The sequence below is a fragment of the Silene latifolia genome, chromosome Y (assembly GCF_048544455.1).
Source record: "Silene latifolia isolate original U9 population chromosome Y, ASM4854445v1, whole genome shotgun sequence".
Lineage (NCBI taxonomy): Eukaryota > Viridiplantae > Streptophyta > Magnoliopsida > Caryophyllales > Caryophyllaceae > Silene > Silene latifolia.
The window spans coordinates 159,975,741-159,992,552 of record NC_133538.1 but is presented as its reverse complement, the minus strand read 5'-3'; positions in this window follow the sequence as shown (position 1 = coordinate 159,992,552).

Below are 16,812 nucleotides of genomic sequence, written 5' to 3'. Positions count from 1 at the left end.
CAGTACCATCACACTATGTACTTAACCATACTGACTGAGACAGAGCTAGGCCCAATGGATCATATAACTTTAGTGGGCTTTACCGGTCACATTCAACCCGTTTTCATAAATAAGAAAACTGACTAATGGAAGTCCAAACCCAACATTCTCCTACTTGGGCGACATTGTTGGTTTTATTAAAAGAAGTTTTATTTTACGAAAATATTTCGAAAACCTTTATTTTGTAAAACGACTCTCGGGTTGAACAACATGGCCATAAAAAAAACATCTCAGTCTAGAGAACTCGGTCCAATAAGCAATTTAATGTGAACCATAGCGGACATAGTACAATTAAGTCATACAAGACCTTCCATGATCACAACACCAAAAACTTACCGACATGAGTCCCAAGTGTGACAAAGTGTAGTGTGGTTTTAACATAATAGATCCAAACTTTAAGATGAGCATGCTTAACCACATTTTGTAACACCCCGTAAATTTGAAAACCTTTATTATATTTTAAAAGTAATATTTTAATCTATTTTAATTTAATATTAATTTATTTGAAATAAAATCTATTTGATAAAATATAATCTTATTTTATTTTGAAGAAATGTAATTATTTTTGATAGTTTAGAAATGTTTAAAAGTGATTTAAACTATATTTAAACATTTTCCTTTGATAAAATAGATTTCGGATAAAAGTCGTAAAATCTGGATTTTCCCATTTCTTACGGTCGTTGGGTAAACGAGTTTGGATATTGGGCATATGAGTACTTAATCTTTTAGTAAAATCGTGTTTAAGAACTTTAATTTTCTCGGAAATCGCGTTCGACGAATATTTCTAATTTAAATTAAACGAACCAAAACGTAAACAAATGACCCATCTCCCTATGCCTTTAGCTGGCCACCTACCCTCCATTTTTCTCCTCTTCCAATTTTTATTTCCTCCATAACTCAATCTATCTACTCCTTCTCTCAAACATCAAAAACCCAATAAAAATCCTCCTTACAATCCCTAAATCCACCATAACATCTTCATTTCTCCACCAAATCGCATAAAAATTATATATTCGGAATCCTCTCTTCAATCCTCATCTACTAGTAAGCTTTATTTTCATTTCCCCCAAATTTTATTTAAGACACTTTTTTTTGGGGTTTCGAATTTAAGCTTAATAATTGTGTTTTTGTTGTTCTTATAGGTGAAGAATTTGAAGTTGAGTTAGGTGACTCATGTGTTGTTGAAGATGAAGAGTAATTTTGGGTTTTAGAAGCTTTCTCAAGTTATTACTTGTCTCTTTGCTAGCTTAAGGTAACTATTCCGAGTTACTCGACGAATTAATGTCACATTAGTAGTTGTATTCGTTGTTTGTTGTTGTTTGTTGTTGTTGTTGTTGTTGTTGTTTGTTGTTGTTTGAGACGATCTTGTTGATAAATGAATGAATGGAGTAAGATGAGTATGCTTATGTTTAATTTATGTTAACCATTTGTATATTATTGTTTAGAACAAATTTGGATGAGGAATTATGTGTTGTGACAAGTCCGCGTGTTGGCTGGAATGCGTCAGTACCGGATCGAAACGTTTTCCAATGTCTCCAAAAATATGACAGATTGAACGGCATCGAAAAATTAGGTGGTTTAGCCACTTGAATCACTCAATTCGGAGTCCGTATGAGTAAATGGCGTCGTTTTATCGATAAAATTTATAGAAAAGTTTACCCTTGTGTGAGACGGTTATTTATACTATTTTATAATGTGAGAATTTAATTGAATTGGATATTTTGTAAGTTGGAATACATTTCCTTATGTTGATAGTTTTTCACATGATAGAAATTCGAAATGGCATGAGAATAATGTTGTGATGAATTTTGTGATTTGGGCCAAAGTAGGCCAAAGACTCTGAGCTGGGTCAATTTGACCAAATGAGTTTGGTCAAGCTAGGTTTAAACCGGTCAGCCTCGATTTGACCGATGACCCGTCGCGGGACTAGGGTCGAGGATTTGTCTTTGAGTATGATTGTCTTTTCATATGTTGGTTGTTGGATGAATTGGTTGCCTTATATTTGAGTCTTGTTGCCTCTTTGCCATTTTAGCTTGTTCTCATGGACTATGGTACTGTTGGTTAGTTGGAATTTGGATTAATATTGATATTGGAGATATTGTTGGATTGTCAGCTAAATATGCTCTTGCGTAGCCTTTCATATGCAAGGGTGTGTATGGTCATTTGTGTGTGCAAGTTTGGACTCTTTGCCCCTCTTATGATTAATTGGGTGTCCTACTTGTCTTGTGTTGAGTGGGCTAAAGTATTCAAGCTGGGACTAGGTCCTAGGTGAGTATTTCGGCCTTCGTCATAGATAGGCCCTTATAGTCTTTGACGAGTATATGTTTACCACTTAATAGCCTTTGTGTCTTAGCTTGGTGGGCTTATATCCAAGTTAGGGCATGACCTCCTGGCGTACTCTTAGAAGTATGTGGTCAGCTTAAGTACTAGCCAACCCTTTGGTGGACTCCTTAGGGGTACTCATGTGTGTGATCATGGGTCTTGGATGCGGTATTTTCCGCATGTCGCTAGGTCTGCGCAGGTTTAGGACTAGGGTGTTTACCTTACCTCGTGGTATAGACTCGAGTTCTGAGTGACTATTGATCCTAAGAACTTATGCCTGTCTCTAGATATATTGTCCTTTCTTGTTTGATGATTCTATGAATCATAGAAGGTGAGATGCAAGCCGGCTATGGTTGATAGAGTTTGGATTCCCGGATGTTATGTGATTCACATGATAGTGTAGTATGAGTCGGTCTAGTATTCACATGCTAGGACTATGTGTTGTTATATTGTTGTTCACATGATAAGCACGATTGTCTAGCATCTATATGTTAAGGTTATGTGTTATTCATATTCATATTCTTATGTTTACATGTTATATTAATTATGACATTTCGTGGCTGGGAGAACTCGGAGTTACTCCCCACTGACTGTGGCTTTCGTATTTATATAAAATGCGATTGAGTGGTAGGTGATGCATATATGGGGTACATGGACGAGCTAGCGAGCAAAGTAACCTTGGGACCTAGATTGGCTTTATATTATTGTGACCCTTAAACACTTTTATGTCATATACTTTTTAGGGACATATGTCTCCCTTTTTCATATTTGGGTTGTATAACTTTGTTTCGCGACTTTAGCGATGTTTTATGTATGACATTTATTTTGGACCTTGCATGTTTGACACCTTCCCATTTGGATATTTTTATAACAGTTCAGTTTTAAAATTACAGGTTTTTACCCAAATGAACCTATTACAAACATATCCATGCAGTTTTTATCTAGAATTATGTGTTTACTTTTCCGCAATGAATGAGGGTGTCACAGTTGGTATCAGAACCTATTTGCTCCAGACGCACGTTTGTGCACCCCAATATAAATAACTTGACCTTAAAATAATAAACTCGAGAGATGGGTAGGATGGGTAGACTTAGGACCTTATGTTGTAGTCTCTTTGTGATTGCTCTTGGTTAGGTGCTAACATGTTTGTTGATTGTCATTTAATCATTGTTGTGCCCTTGGATCAATAACCGTAAACCTACCGACGTGAAGAACAAGATTTGGTGCCTATTGCCGAGGATTGAAGATTTGTTCAACTCTTGAAGGATGATTCTACTTCCTCGAAGATGTTTCTCATTCTTTGTGTATCTTGCCTTACTCTTTACTTCTTAATGCTTGCTTCTTCTTCTAAACTCTCTTTTCTTTCCTTAGGAGTGACTCTTGTACCCTCCCAACTTGTGTTTTGTTCCTTGCTTATCTTCCTTTAACGCCTTTTTTTTTATAGTACTCTTTCTTTTGAGGAACGTTGACCTTGGTTTAGAAAATTCAACTTTTGAGGAGATTGTTTGTGGTTAACCCATAACCCTGGTTTTAAGAGGTTCTGATGATTGGAAAGACTTAGGTGGAATTGAGTGGTGGAATCGAAGGTGTAAGATTGAAAGAGTAAGTAAGTTGAATTTACAATTGGCTTTCGTAATCACTTTGGATATGAGGATTTTATAAGGTATATGTTACCATATGAGAAATACTAATTTTGGGATTATTAGTTGGTCTAAGTGAGTGATCTTAATTACTATTTGAGGTATGGAATGAGAGTGAGACTGAGCTACATTGTTGGGAAATCTTAGCACTTGTTTTAATAACTAGAAATGATAATGGTATGGTTGACGCCAATTGTTAAGTTGAAGGACATAGTTTTAATTTATGGTGTTAGAATGTGGGAATTTAGAGATTGGAATTAGGACCCTTGATTGAAGATGTTATCATTTTGAGAAACCCATGGTTGACACTAGTTGGATATGAGTATAGCTTTGTTGGAAACCCTGACCTTGATCTTGTGGAAGTTGTTTGTGGATGTTTGAGGATTTGGAGTGATGAAATCACACTTATAGTGGATTACCTTGTTTCACGGAATTTCTTAGGATGAAGTAACATGAGTATTTTGAGGAAATCCTTGAGAGTGTTTTTGGTCATAAGTTTTGTTGTTGGGAAGTTTTCGGAACCGTTTAGGCTGATGATGTAATTTGGGATTTGAGTACTTGGCGTTTCCTTCTTGTCTAATTCCCTTCTTCTTTGAACATGAGCGTTACCGTTCATACCTCCTTTCCTCGCTTCATCATGCTCTTGATCTTGAATTAGCCGCCGTGGTACATGCCTTGAAGACATGGAGGCATTACCTTATTGGAGTTCATTGCCGCATTTATACCGATCATAAGAGTTTGAGGTGTATCTTTACCCAGAAAGAATTGAATGTGAGGCAATGAAGATGGCTAGAGTTGGTGAATGATTATGATGCCGAGTTGATTTATCATGAAGGGAAAGCAAATGTGGTGGCCGATGCTTTGAGTAGGAAGACTAGTCACTCTTTGAGCACTATCCGTGTGTTACCTGACGAACTTACCACGGAATTTCAAAAGTTAGGGATAAGCTTTGTTGGGAAGGGCTTTGACTATCTTAGTGCCTTGAGTGCAGAACCCAATTTTTACCGTGAGATCCGTAATGGCCTACCTGAGGATGCTACTTTCAAGTCCATTCAAGCAAAAATCCAACTTGGGCAAGCTAAGGATTGTGTGGTGGATAGTGATGGATACTTTCGTTACCAAGGTAGGATGTATGTTCCGAGAGTAGCCGAGTTGAGGAAGAAGATCCTTGATGAAGCTCACATTTCTCCTTACTCTATTCATCCTGGTGGTGACAAGATGTATAAAGACTTGAGATTACAGTTTTGGCGGCCTAGGATGAAGATTGATGTCCAAGAGTATGTTAGCAAGTGTCTTACCTGTCAGAAAGTGAAGATTGAGCATCAGAAACCCGGGGGTTTACTACAACCTTTTTATGTTCCCCTTTGGAAATGGGAGTCCATCTCCATGGACTTTGTGATGGCTTTACCTAAGACTGCTAACGGAAAAGATGCGGTTTGGGTGGTTATAGATCGATTGACCAAATGTGCTAGGTTTATACCTATCAAGGAGACGTGGAGATTAGATGTCCTAATTTTTGAGGCCTATGTGAGGGAGATAGTACGCTACCATGGAGTGCCTAAGGATATAGTTTCGGATCGTGACCCTAGATTCTCATTACCGTTTCGGACTCGCTTTGCAAGAAGCCATGGGTAGTAAGCTACTGATGAGTACCGCTTTTCATGCCACTACAGATGGGCAGACTGAGAGGACTATCCAGACTTTAGAGGACCTCCTCCGTGCTTGTGCTTTAGACTTCCACACTTCTTGGGAGAAATGTTTACCTCTTGTCGAATTCTCCTACAACAATAGCTATCATTCCTCTATCAAGATGTCACCTTATGAAGCTTTGTACGGTAGGAAGTGCCGTAGTCCTGTTTGTTGGGATCAAGTCCAAGATGCTCATGTGTTGGGACCCGATTTGGTGACTGAGACCATCAATCAGGTTCAGATCATTCGAGAGCGTATGAAAACCGCTCAAGACCGACAGAAATCTTATGCCGATGTCCGTCGTCGACCACTTGCCTTTGAGGTTGATGATCGAGTATTCCTTAAGGTATCACCTATGAAAGGGGTGAAACGTTTTGGTGTGAAAGGAAAGCTGAGTCCCAAATACATTGGACCTTTCCGTGTACTTGAGAAGATTGGTCCCGTTGCTTACCGTTTGGAGTTGCCCCCGAATTTGAGCAAGGTTCATAATGTCTTCCATGTATCTCAGTTGAGGAAGTACATTAGTGATCCGAGCCATGTTATTCAAGAAGAAATCCCAGATTTGGAACCTAACTTGACTTTGGAAGAAAGGCCGATCCGAATCCTGGAAAGGGCAAACAAGCAACTTAGAAACAAAGTTGTGCCCTTAGTTCGTATCCTTTGGCATTGTGGAAATGTCGAAGAAGAAACTTGGGAGCCTGAATCTTCTATATTAGCCAAATATCCCGAACTTTTCTCGTGAGGTAATCCTCTTTCCTTTATCTAATTCTTGTGAGTTTAGCTATCCTTTCGAGTGTTCCTCTCCTTCTCTTAAATACTCTCCGCGTTAGTAGTCCTTGCCTAGTTGTTTAAATGTCGTAGTTAGAGTTTGGTCATAGCTAGTGGAGTTATTATCCTTATTATAGAGTTTCGAACTAAAGACTTTTGGAAATGTTTTAATGTTTTCCACTGGTTTTAACGTCAATGAGTGGTAAAGCTCGTTATTGGAGACGTCCGATAATTGGTTTTATCATTTTTTGGTGTAAAAATATATATTTTTATGTCTTTGATTTGGAATGTTGATGTTCTTGGACGGCCGACGAGGATATTCCGTTCCATTGAAAAGACACTTATATTTCATACGTTCATATTTTGAAGATTTTGTTTACTTGATTTTAAAGAGATAAACCTACATATATACAATGTTCCTTCTTCTAAGTTTCGGGGACGAAACTTCTTAAAAGGAGGGATGATTGTAACACCCCGTAAATTTGAAAACCTTTATTATATTTTAAAAGTAATATTTTAATCTATTTTAATTTAATATTAATTTATTTGAAATAAAATCTATTTGATAAAATATAATCTTATTTTATTTTGAAAAAATGTAATTATTTTTGATAGTTTAGAAATGTTTAAAAGTGATTTAAACTATATTTAAACATTTTCCTTTGATAAAATAAATTTCGGATAAAAGTCGTAAAATCTGGATTTTTTCATTTCTTACGGTCGTTGGGTAAACGAATTTTGATATTGGGCATATGAGTACTTAATCTTTTAGTAAAATCGTGTTTAAGAACTTTAATTTTCTCGGAAATCGCGTTCGACGAATATTTCTAATTTCCGTCGAAACGAACCAAAACGTAAACAAATGACCCATCTCCCTATGCCTTTGGCTGGCCACCTACCCTCCATTTTTCTCCTCTTCCAATTTTCATTTCCTCCATAACTCAATCTATCTACTCCTTCTCTCAAACATCAAAAACCAACTAAAAATACTCCTTACAATCCCTAAATCCACCATAACATCTTCATTTCTCCACCAAATCGCATAAAAATTATATATTCGGAATCCTCTCTTCAATCCTCATCTACTAGTAAGCTTTATTTTCATTTCCCCCAAATTTTGTTTAAGACACTTTTTTTTGGGGTTTCGAATTTAAGCTTAATAATTGTGTTTTTGTTGTTCTTATAGGTGAAGAATTTGAAGATGAGTTAGGTGACTCATGTGTTGTTGAAGATGAAGAGTAATTTTGGGTTAGAAGCTTTCTCAAGTTATTACTTGTCTCTTTGCTAGCTTAAGGTAACTATTCCGAGTTACTCGACGAATTAATGTCACATTAGTAGTTGTATTCGTTGTTTGTTGTTGTTTGCTGTTGTTGTTGTTGTTGTTGTTTGTTGTTGTTTGAGACGATCTTGTTGATAAATGAATGAATGGAGTAAGATGAGTATGCTTATGTTTAATTTATGTTAACCATTTGTATATTATTGTTTAGAACAAATTTGGATGAGGAATTATGTGTTGTGACAAGTCCGCGTGTTGGCTGAAACGCGTCAGTACCGGATTGAGACGTTTTCCAATGTTTCCAAAAATATGACAGATTGAACGGCATCGAAAAATTAGGTGGTTTAGCCACTTGAATCACTCAATTCGGAGTCCGTATGAGTAAATGGCGTCGTTTTATCGATAAAATTTATAAAAAAGTTTACCCTTGTGTGAGACGGTTATTTATACTATTTTATAATGTGAGAATTTAATTGAATTGGATATTTTGTAAGTTGGAATACATTTCCTTATGTTGATAGTTTTTCACATGATAGAAATTCGAAATGGCATGAGAATAATGTTGTGATGAATTTTGTGATTTGGGCCAAAGTAGGCCAAAGACTCTGAGCTGGGCCAATTTGACCAAATGAGTTTGGTCAAGCTAGGTTTAAATCGGTCAGCCTCGATTTGACCGATGACCCGTCGCGGGACTAGGGTCGAGGATTTGTCTTTGAGTATGATTGTCTTTTCATATGTTGGTTGTTGGATGAATTGGTTGCCTTATATTTGAGTCTTGTTGCCTCTTTGCCATTTTAGCTTGTTCTCATGGACTATGGTACTGTTGGTTAGTTGGAATTTGGATTAATATTGATACTGGAGATATTGTTGGATTGTCAGCTAAATATGCTCTTGCGTAGCCTTTCATATGCTAGGGTGTGTATGGTCATTTGTGTGTGCAAGTTTGGACTCTTTTCCCCTCTTATGATTAATTGGGTGTCCTACTTGTCTTGTGTGGAGTGGGCTAAAGTATTCAAGCTGGGACTAGGTCCTAGGTGAGTATTTCGGCCTTCGTCATAGATAGGCTCTTATAGTCTTTGACGAGTATATGTTCACCGCTTAATAGCCTTTGTGTCTTAGCTTGGTTGGCTTATATCCAAGTTAGGGCATGACCTCCTGGCGTACTCTTAGAAGTATGTGGTCAGCTTAAGTACTAGCCAACCCTTTGGTGGACTCCTTAGGGGTACTCATGTGTGTGATCATGGGTCTTGGATGCGGTATTTTCCGCATGTCGCTAGGTCTGCGCAGGTTTAGGACTAGGGTGTTTACCTTACCTCGTGGTATAGACTCGAGTTCTGAGTGACTATTATTTGTCCTAAGAACTTATGTCTGTCTCTAGATATATTGTCCTTTCTTGTTTGATGATTCTATGAATCATAGAAGGTGAGATGCAAGCCGGCTATGGTTGATAGAGTTTGGATTCCCGGATGTTATGTGATTCACATGATAGTGTAGTATGAGTCGGTCTAGTATTCACATGCTAGGACTATGTGTTGTTATATTGTTGTTCACATGATAAGCACGATTGTCTAGCATCTATATGTTAAGGTTATGTGTTATTCATATTCATATTCTTATGTTTACATGTTATATTAATTATGACATTTCGTGGCTGGGAGAACTCGGAGTTACTCCCCCCGATCGTGGCTTTCGTATTTGTATAAAATGCGATTGGAGGTAGGTGATGCATATATGGGGTACATGGACGAGCTAGCGAGCAAAGTAACCTTGGGACCTAGATTGGCTTTATATTATTGTGACCCTTAAACACTTTTATGTCATATACTTTTTAGGGACATATGTCTCCCTTTTTCATATTTGGGTTGTATAACTTTGTTTCGCGACTTTAGCGATGTTTTATGTATGACATTTATTTTGGACCTTGCATGTTTGACACCTTCCCATTTGGATATTTTTATAACAGGTTCAGGTTTTAAAAATTACAGGTTTTTACCCAAATGAACCTATTACAAACATATCCATGCAGTTTTTATCTAGAATTACGTGTTTACTTTTCCGCAATGAATGAGGGTGTCACAGTTGGTATCAGAACCTATTTGCTCCAGACGCACGTTTGTGCACCCCAATATAAATAACTTGACCTTAAAAGAATAAACTCGAGAGATGGGTAGGATGGGTAGACTTAGGACCTTATGTTGTAGTCTCTTTGTGATTGCTCTTGGTTAGGTGCTAACATGTTTGTTGATTGTCATTTAATCATTGTTGTGCCCTTGGATCAATAACCGTAAACCTACCGACGTGAAGAACAAGATTTGGTGCCTATTGCCGAGGATTGAAGATTTGTTCAACTCTTGAAGGATGATTCTACTTCCTCGAAGATGTTTCTCATTCTTTGTGTATCTTGCCTTACTCTTTACTTCTTAATGCTTGCTTCTTCTTCTAAACTCTCTTTTCTTTCCTTAGGAGTGACTCTTGTACCCTCCCAACTTGTGTTTTGTTCCTTGCTTATCTTCCTTTAACGCCTTTTTTTTTTTATAGTACTCTTTCTTTTGAGGAACGTTGACCTTGGTTTAGAAAATTTAACTTTTGAGGAGATTGTTTGTGGTTAACCCATAACCCTGGTTTTAAGAAGTTGTGATGATTGGAAAGACTTAGGTGGAATTGAGTGGTGGAATCGAAGGTGTAAGATTGAAAGAGTAAGTAAGTTGAATTTACAATTGACTTTCGTAATCACTTTGGATATGAGGATTTTATAAGGTATATGTTACCATATGAGAAATACTAATTTTGGGATTATTAGTTGGTCTAAGTGAGTGATCTTAATTACTATTTGAGGTATGGAATGAGAGTGAGACTGAGCTACATAATTGGGAAATCTTAGCACTTGTTTTAGTAACTAGAAATGATAATGGTATGGTTGACGCCAATTGTTAAGTTGAAGGACATAGTTTTAATTTATTGTGTTAGAATGTGGGAATTTAGAGATTGGAATTAGGACCCTTGATTGAAGATGTTATCATTTTGAGAAACCCATGGTTGACACTAGTTGGATATAAGTATAGCTTTGTTGGAAACCCTGACCTTGATCTTGTGGAAGTTGTTTGTGGATGTTTGAGGATTTGGAGTGATGAAATCACACTTATAGTGGAGTACCTTGTTTCACGGAATTGCTTAGGATGAAGTAACATGAGTGTGTTGAGGAAATCCTTGGGAGTGTTTTTGGTCATAAGTTTTGTTGTTGGGAAGTTTTCGGAACCGTTTAGGCTGATGTTGTAATTTGGGATTCGAGTACTTGGCGTTTCCTTCTTGTCTAATTCCCTTCTTCTTTGACCATGAACGTTACCGTTCATACCTCCTTTCCTCGCTTCATCTTGCTCTTGATCTTGAATTAGCCGCCGTGGTACATGCCTTGAAGACATGGAGGCATTACCTTATTGTAGATACCCGTATCCGTCGATATTGGAATTTATAGAGAACCCGACAAACACCCGATGATGATAGGACACATGTATTCTTTAGTTGTCATTGTCATTATTTGGAGCTCGTTTTACGAGGTAGAATGGGCGTCGTCGATGAAGTATTTTATTAATTTAAATGATATTTAAATTAATGTTTTTTTTAAAGGGAATTCATTTTATTATTTTAAATGATATTTAATTTAAGGTTTTTTAGTGAGTTCATTTTGTTAATTTGAATGATATTTAAATTATGGTTTTTTAGGTAAATTCAATTTATTTTATTTTAGTTTGAATTTATTTTCCCAAGTTTATTTTATTGAAAATAAAATAAATAATTGATTTGAAAAATCATTTTATGAGTATATTTGATTTGAAAAGTCATTTATTTTAATTTATTAATTGATTTGAAAAATCGATTTTTAAAAGCGAAGAACTCGTTTTTTAGTGTGTTTTGAGCTCGATTTTGCTCGGTTTTTTAGCCCGTTTCCTTTGCGAATTGGCACGAATCTCGAGTACATTAACCCACCTAGACCAATACCCATCAACCCATGTTCGAACCCCCTCACAAGCAGCCCAAATTCTCGTCCCAAACCCCTCACAAGCAGCCCGCAACCCAATCCCGTATGCCCTGTTTTGCAGCTCAATTCGCGAGCCCAAACCCGCTCCAAACACTACCAAGACCCGTACCCATTAACCCTAACCCATACCCTAGTATCCTACCCATATTATCCTAGCTTAATCACCAAGAAAACCCCTGTCAAACCCTCACAAAAGTCGATGGACAGCAGCCATCCGTGAGCTAGCCCGATTTGCCTCCCCTCTCTTTTAACCTATTTTAACTCCTTATAAATACCACCCCTCCACCATACATTCATTCCTCTAAGTCTTCCATACATCCAAGCATCACATACAAGCTTTAAACCTCAGAAACAAACCCTAAACATCCTTCAAAACCCTAAACAAAACCGACACACAAACTGAAACTGTTTGTGTGTCCTCTTCAAAACCCTTTCGTTCCTCCATCAAAACTCCATAAAAATTCGAGTTTCTTGTTCCTAATTAACCACATAACATCCATCTACACATTAGACAAAGATTTACGAGCCAAATTGCCCTTGAGAGTACACGAGATCCCTCGAAAAACAGAGTGAAATAACACTCTGTTTTCGCGGTTTACTCTTGTCTGTCCAGTTCTGTTTGTGCTCATTTTTCGTGCCCAATAACCCAAAACGAGCAGGGGTTGCTTTAAGATCCTTGTTCTCCTCTCTTTCTAGTTTCCAAAACATCTTTTAAATCGAATTTTCGTCGTGAAACGAGGGAGATATCACTGTTTGAAAATCGCTGTCCAGAAAGTTTCCAAAACGCGTGTTTGCTTTATTCTTCGTCGACGACGGCCTCTCGAGATAAAATCTACCATCGATTACGACCCAAGACGGTGTCAACGATACATGTAGGTTGAGGGTGCATCAAATCCCCTTCTCTTTCCTCTTTTTATTTCGTTTTCTTATGCTCTTTTTATAGTTTGTTTTTTTGTTTGTTTTCGTTTTGTTTATCGATTGTTTTAAATTAACTATGAAACTAGTTAGTCCGAGTATGAGTTAAAGTACCACCATGAACACCCGCGTTGACTTGAGATGGGAAAAGAAACCGCTACATCAGTCGGTCGTACACCTCCGTCTCATTTACATATCCTCGTGTTCAAGGTAGGGCATAAATAAAACAATTGTCTAACTTTGTTCTTCGTTTTCGACCCCCTTTTGTTTCGGCCAAATCGACAGACCCTAGGACCCGTTGCATGTTAGTTTAACCTCTGATTGTTAACCTATGACGTATTTAGATGACTTTAATTTAATTTAATAACCTAATTAGACACGATAGGTGGCTTCGACGTAAGTTATAAAATCAATCGACGATTCTGTAAATAATTGAATGCATCTCCCTCTTTCACCTAATTTCTCGCTAGTATAAGAGTGCGTGATTAGCACCTTCTTATTGACACTCGATGAGTTAAATTAATTAGCGAATTTGACCTAATTAGATCCTTTAGGCCGTGTGAATGTACCCTCGTGCGACAATCAATCAACATCGTTTTTTTACTCGTTTTCTAACTTGTTTCTTATCCCCTTTCGCAATCACTCGATCTAATCAATGAATCTAACTTAGGAACTAGGTTGGCCTTGTCTTGGCCGTAAGGGTGGCCGTTGGTTTGGGCCGTGGGGTGGCCGTTTTATTTACCTTTCTCGTTTTGTTTTTATACCGTTTGTTTCCTCGTTGTTTCATTGTTTGTAATTATCGTTTGTTATCGAGTTGTACTTTTTTTCAAGTTAGCTTTCTTTTATTGAGTCAAAACCTTTTCAAAAACCTTGGTCTTGTTTGGTTAGACGGTTGTTCCCCAATGCTTGTAGGAGCGTAGTAAACCGCATGTTGTCGAAAGCAACATGGCCCGGTTTATGCTAATGCATGCTTTGGTGCGTAGCCTTATGTCTAATTCGATGAGATTAAGCGCGAGCACGCATTACGAGGAGTGACCCAAGGACCGTGGGTCATGTGAGCCGTGGGCCACCCTCATGTGCACGGTTTTCAAGGCCCAATGGCCGTGTGTTTTGTGTCGTGTTTTGAGTTGTATGTAGCAATTGTAATTAGATCGAGTTGTAATTTATTTATCGTTGTGTCGGCATGAAATGCCTGGTTTGTAATAGGTAGATCCCAACGGCTCCCCCATTCCCCCTAAGCCTTGTTTGCTTTCGTTTGTATGTTGTTAGATCAATCAACCCACATGCTAAATTACAACTTTGACAAAGTTAGTTTAGTTGCATCTAAAACGACATAGAAATTGTTGTCACATGATAGGGTTAAAACAACGTTTGCATATCATACATCGTAGTAGCTATGACCTTGTTTGAAATCCGACACTTGACTTAGTAGAGGCCGTTATCAACGGGCGGGGTTGGGTGTCCTTATGGGCTTCCCAACACGTACCCTCACCCCTTACTCAAGATCTATGGTTTGTGGATCCGTCTAAATACCATTGGATTACGAGAGTCATTCAAATCGAGTGATATAGGGTACAAGTCTTTATCTTTAATCACTCGTAGTCGATTGGCTTTATGCTTTTCGATGAAAGGTGTAAAGTTGACTTGAACGGTTCTAAGTTCCCAAAAAACTTGGTGGCGACTCTAATATGTCTTAATTCGATTCGAAAGAACCTCGAGTCGATTATGCCTAGTGTGGATCCCGCGGGACGCAGTTCCGAGGGCCTTGTCCACAATTTGGCGACTCATTTGGGAAAAGAGGACTAGTTACTCTGTGTTTCTAGGGTCTTTTCCTCCGAGGTGAAACTTGAAAAGAAAGTGTTGGAAAGTAAAACATTACTCATAGTGCTACGATTCATGCATAAACCCTTAAGGACTTGCCGGGCCGTCCCAGCGTTTCTTCGTGATGCGTGGGGGCGACGTCCCACTATGCCAGGAAGCTGCACATTGCTCGCTTCCACTTCGCCTCGCGTGGTTCTTGAGGGTGGGGACGATCTTCTAGGTACTTTACCTTAAGACACCTCGCTCTATTAGACCGCAAAAGGATGGAGGGCATAGACCTTCTTATAGAAGACTTGCCGAGACCTAGAGATGTCTAGGAGCATACATCCTTATAACATGAGAATGACAATGTGCAATGTGTTTTCCCGAGTCTTGTTTTTCGAAAATTCCCATGTCCCTTTCAAAACCGAACTTTTGAACAACTTACTTTCAAAATAACATGGTTTTAAAAACGCGGAATGCTGCCCAAATAGGACTAGGATTTTCGGCCCAAAACAAGCTTTTATAGCCGGCATGCTGCCCATTTCAAATCTCATTTTTCAAATCGATCATTCGTTTTTCAAAATCAATCCAAAATGTTTCTCGAACCTCAACCAAGCATGAAATGCGTCGAGTCGTGTCCGGGTCATGGCCGTGTTAAGCCGGGTTTGTTTCAAGAGTCTAGAACACGACCTTGTTGGGTCACCCAAACTCACCTCTTGGGCTTTGAGTCATGTTGGTCGACCTTTTGGTCTAGAATAGTCCACAAAAAAACGTCCAAGCTAGGCCTTATGGACGTTTCACTCGAACCCATGGGCTATGTTAGCCCAATCACGGGTTTAGTCACACCAAGTCCAGTTTAGAATCGAGTTATGACAGTTTGAGTCATGTCGTTTTGTCGAGTCTAAAATAAACCGATGTCTAAATCAAACCGTGAGTTGAACCTTTGGTTAGTCAATCTCAAGTCGAGTCTTTGTTCAAGTCAAGTTAGGGTCGTGTCCTTAAGTGTGCAGGGGCTCTTACTTTAAATATCGACTCAGTACGGGGTTTTCTTGTAGAAAGGCCGCCAAAAACCCGACGTCAAGCAATGGAAGATGCTATCAACAAGCTCACGGAGGCCGTGAACCTCATGATGACCCGAATGGATGTGATCGAGTCTAAGCCGGTTGAAGATTCCTCTTCATCTACCCCACCTCGGCGATTTGGAGAAACGGTTCAAGTTCATCGAGGACCGTTTGAAGCTCTCCCAGGGGAAAAACATTCACTATGAGAATGCTAGGGCCTATGCCCCAGTTCAGGACAAGCTGCCCACGAACATGGTACTCACTGACATCCCAAAGTTCAAGGGCACTGAAGATCCGGTCCACCATGTTAAGGCCTACAAAGGGTACTTAGCCTTTGAAGGGAGTACTGCTGATATGCTCTCTCGAAATTTTTGCCCAATCTCGGGAGAACACCGAAGGCGTGGTTCTACAATCTTGACCTCAAGAACTTCCCCACTTTCGAAGATATTACGGTGCGATTCGTAAGCACTATCGACAATGTTGAGATTCAAACCAACATAAGAACTTTGGAGGTTATGACACAAAAGGAGAAAGAGGGCTTTACTGAATTCCTCGCAAGATGGCGCGCTGAAAGCGTGAAGTTGGCCAAGAAGCCGGATGAAGTTGAAATGGTAGATAAGTTCGTAAAGAATTTACGACCTGTTTACCGTAATGCTCTGAAATACCAAAATTTTGGTTCTTTCAAAGAATTGATAAGGATCGGGATAAAGGTAGAGGACGATGTCCAATTGCTTTCAAGCCGAGAAGCCAAAGGGATACCAAGGGGCTTCGTCATCTAAAGCAAAAGCACCCAGCCGGCCCACTTTGTTGAAACTGTCAATCTCCTAGATGGACAGGTCAAAAAAGGCCTCGCGCCAAGCTCCGAGGGTATTCACCGATATCGGGTGCACTTACGCCTATGCTCTCCAAAGGCTCATGGCCCAAGGAAAATTGAAGCCCATTGGTCCAACTCCGGACCCTCCTGCTGATCAACAAGGCAAATGGTATAAACCGAATGCCTACTGTGCCTTTCATCAAGGGAAGGGACACGATACTGAAAGGTGCTTTAGACTAAAGCACGAAATCCAAGATATGATTGAGAACGGAACGCTCCCAATCCCGGCCATAAAGCCCAACAACGTCACCAATCCATTTGGCGACCACACTAACTTTGTCTCTACCGAAGATAGTGTCGATTACTCTCACTTGATTCGCCCATATCGTCTAAAAGGGGTTTTCGTCGGAAGAATATTCGTGGATTGCTCCAAATTCCTACCAAGCTCG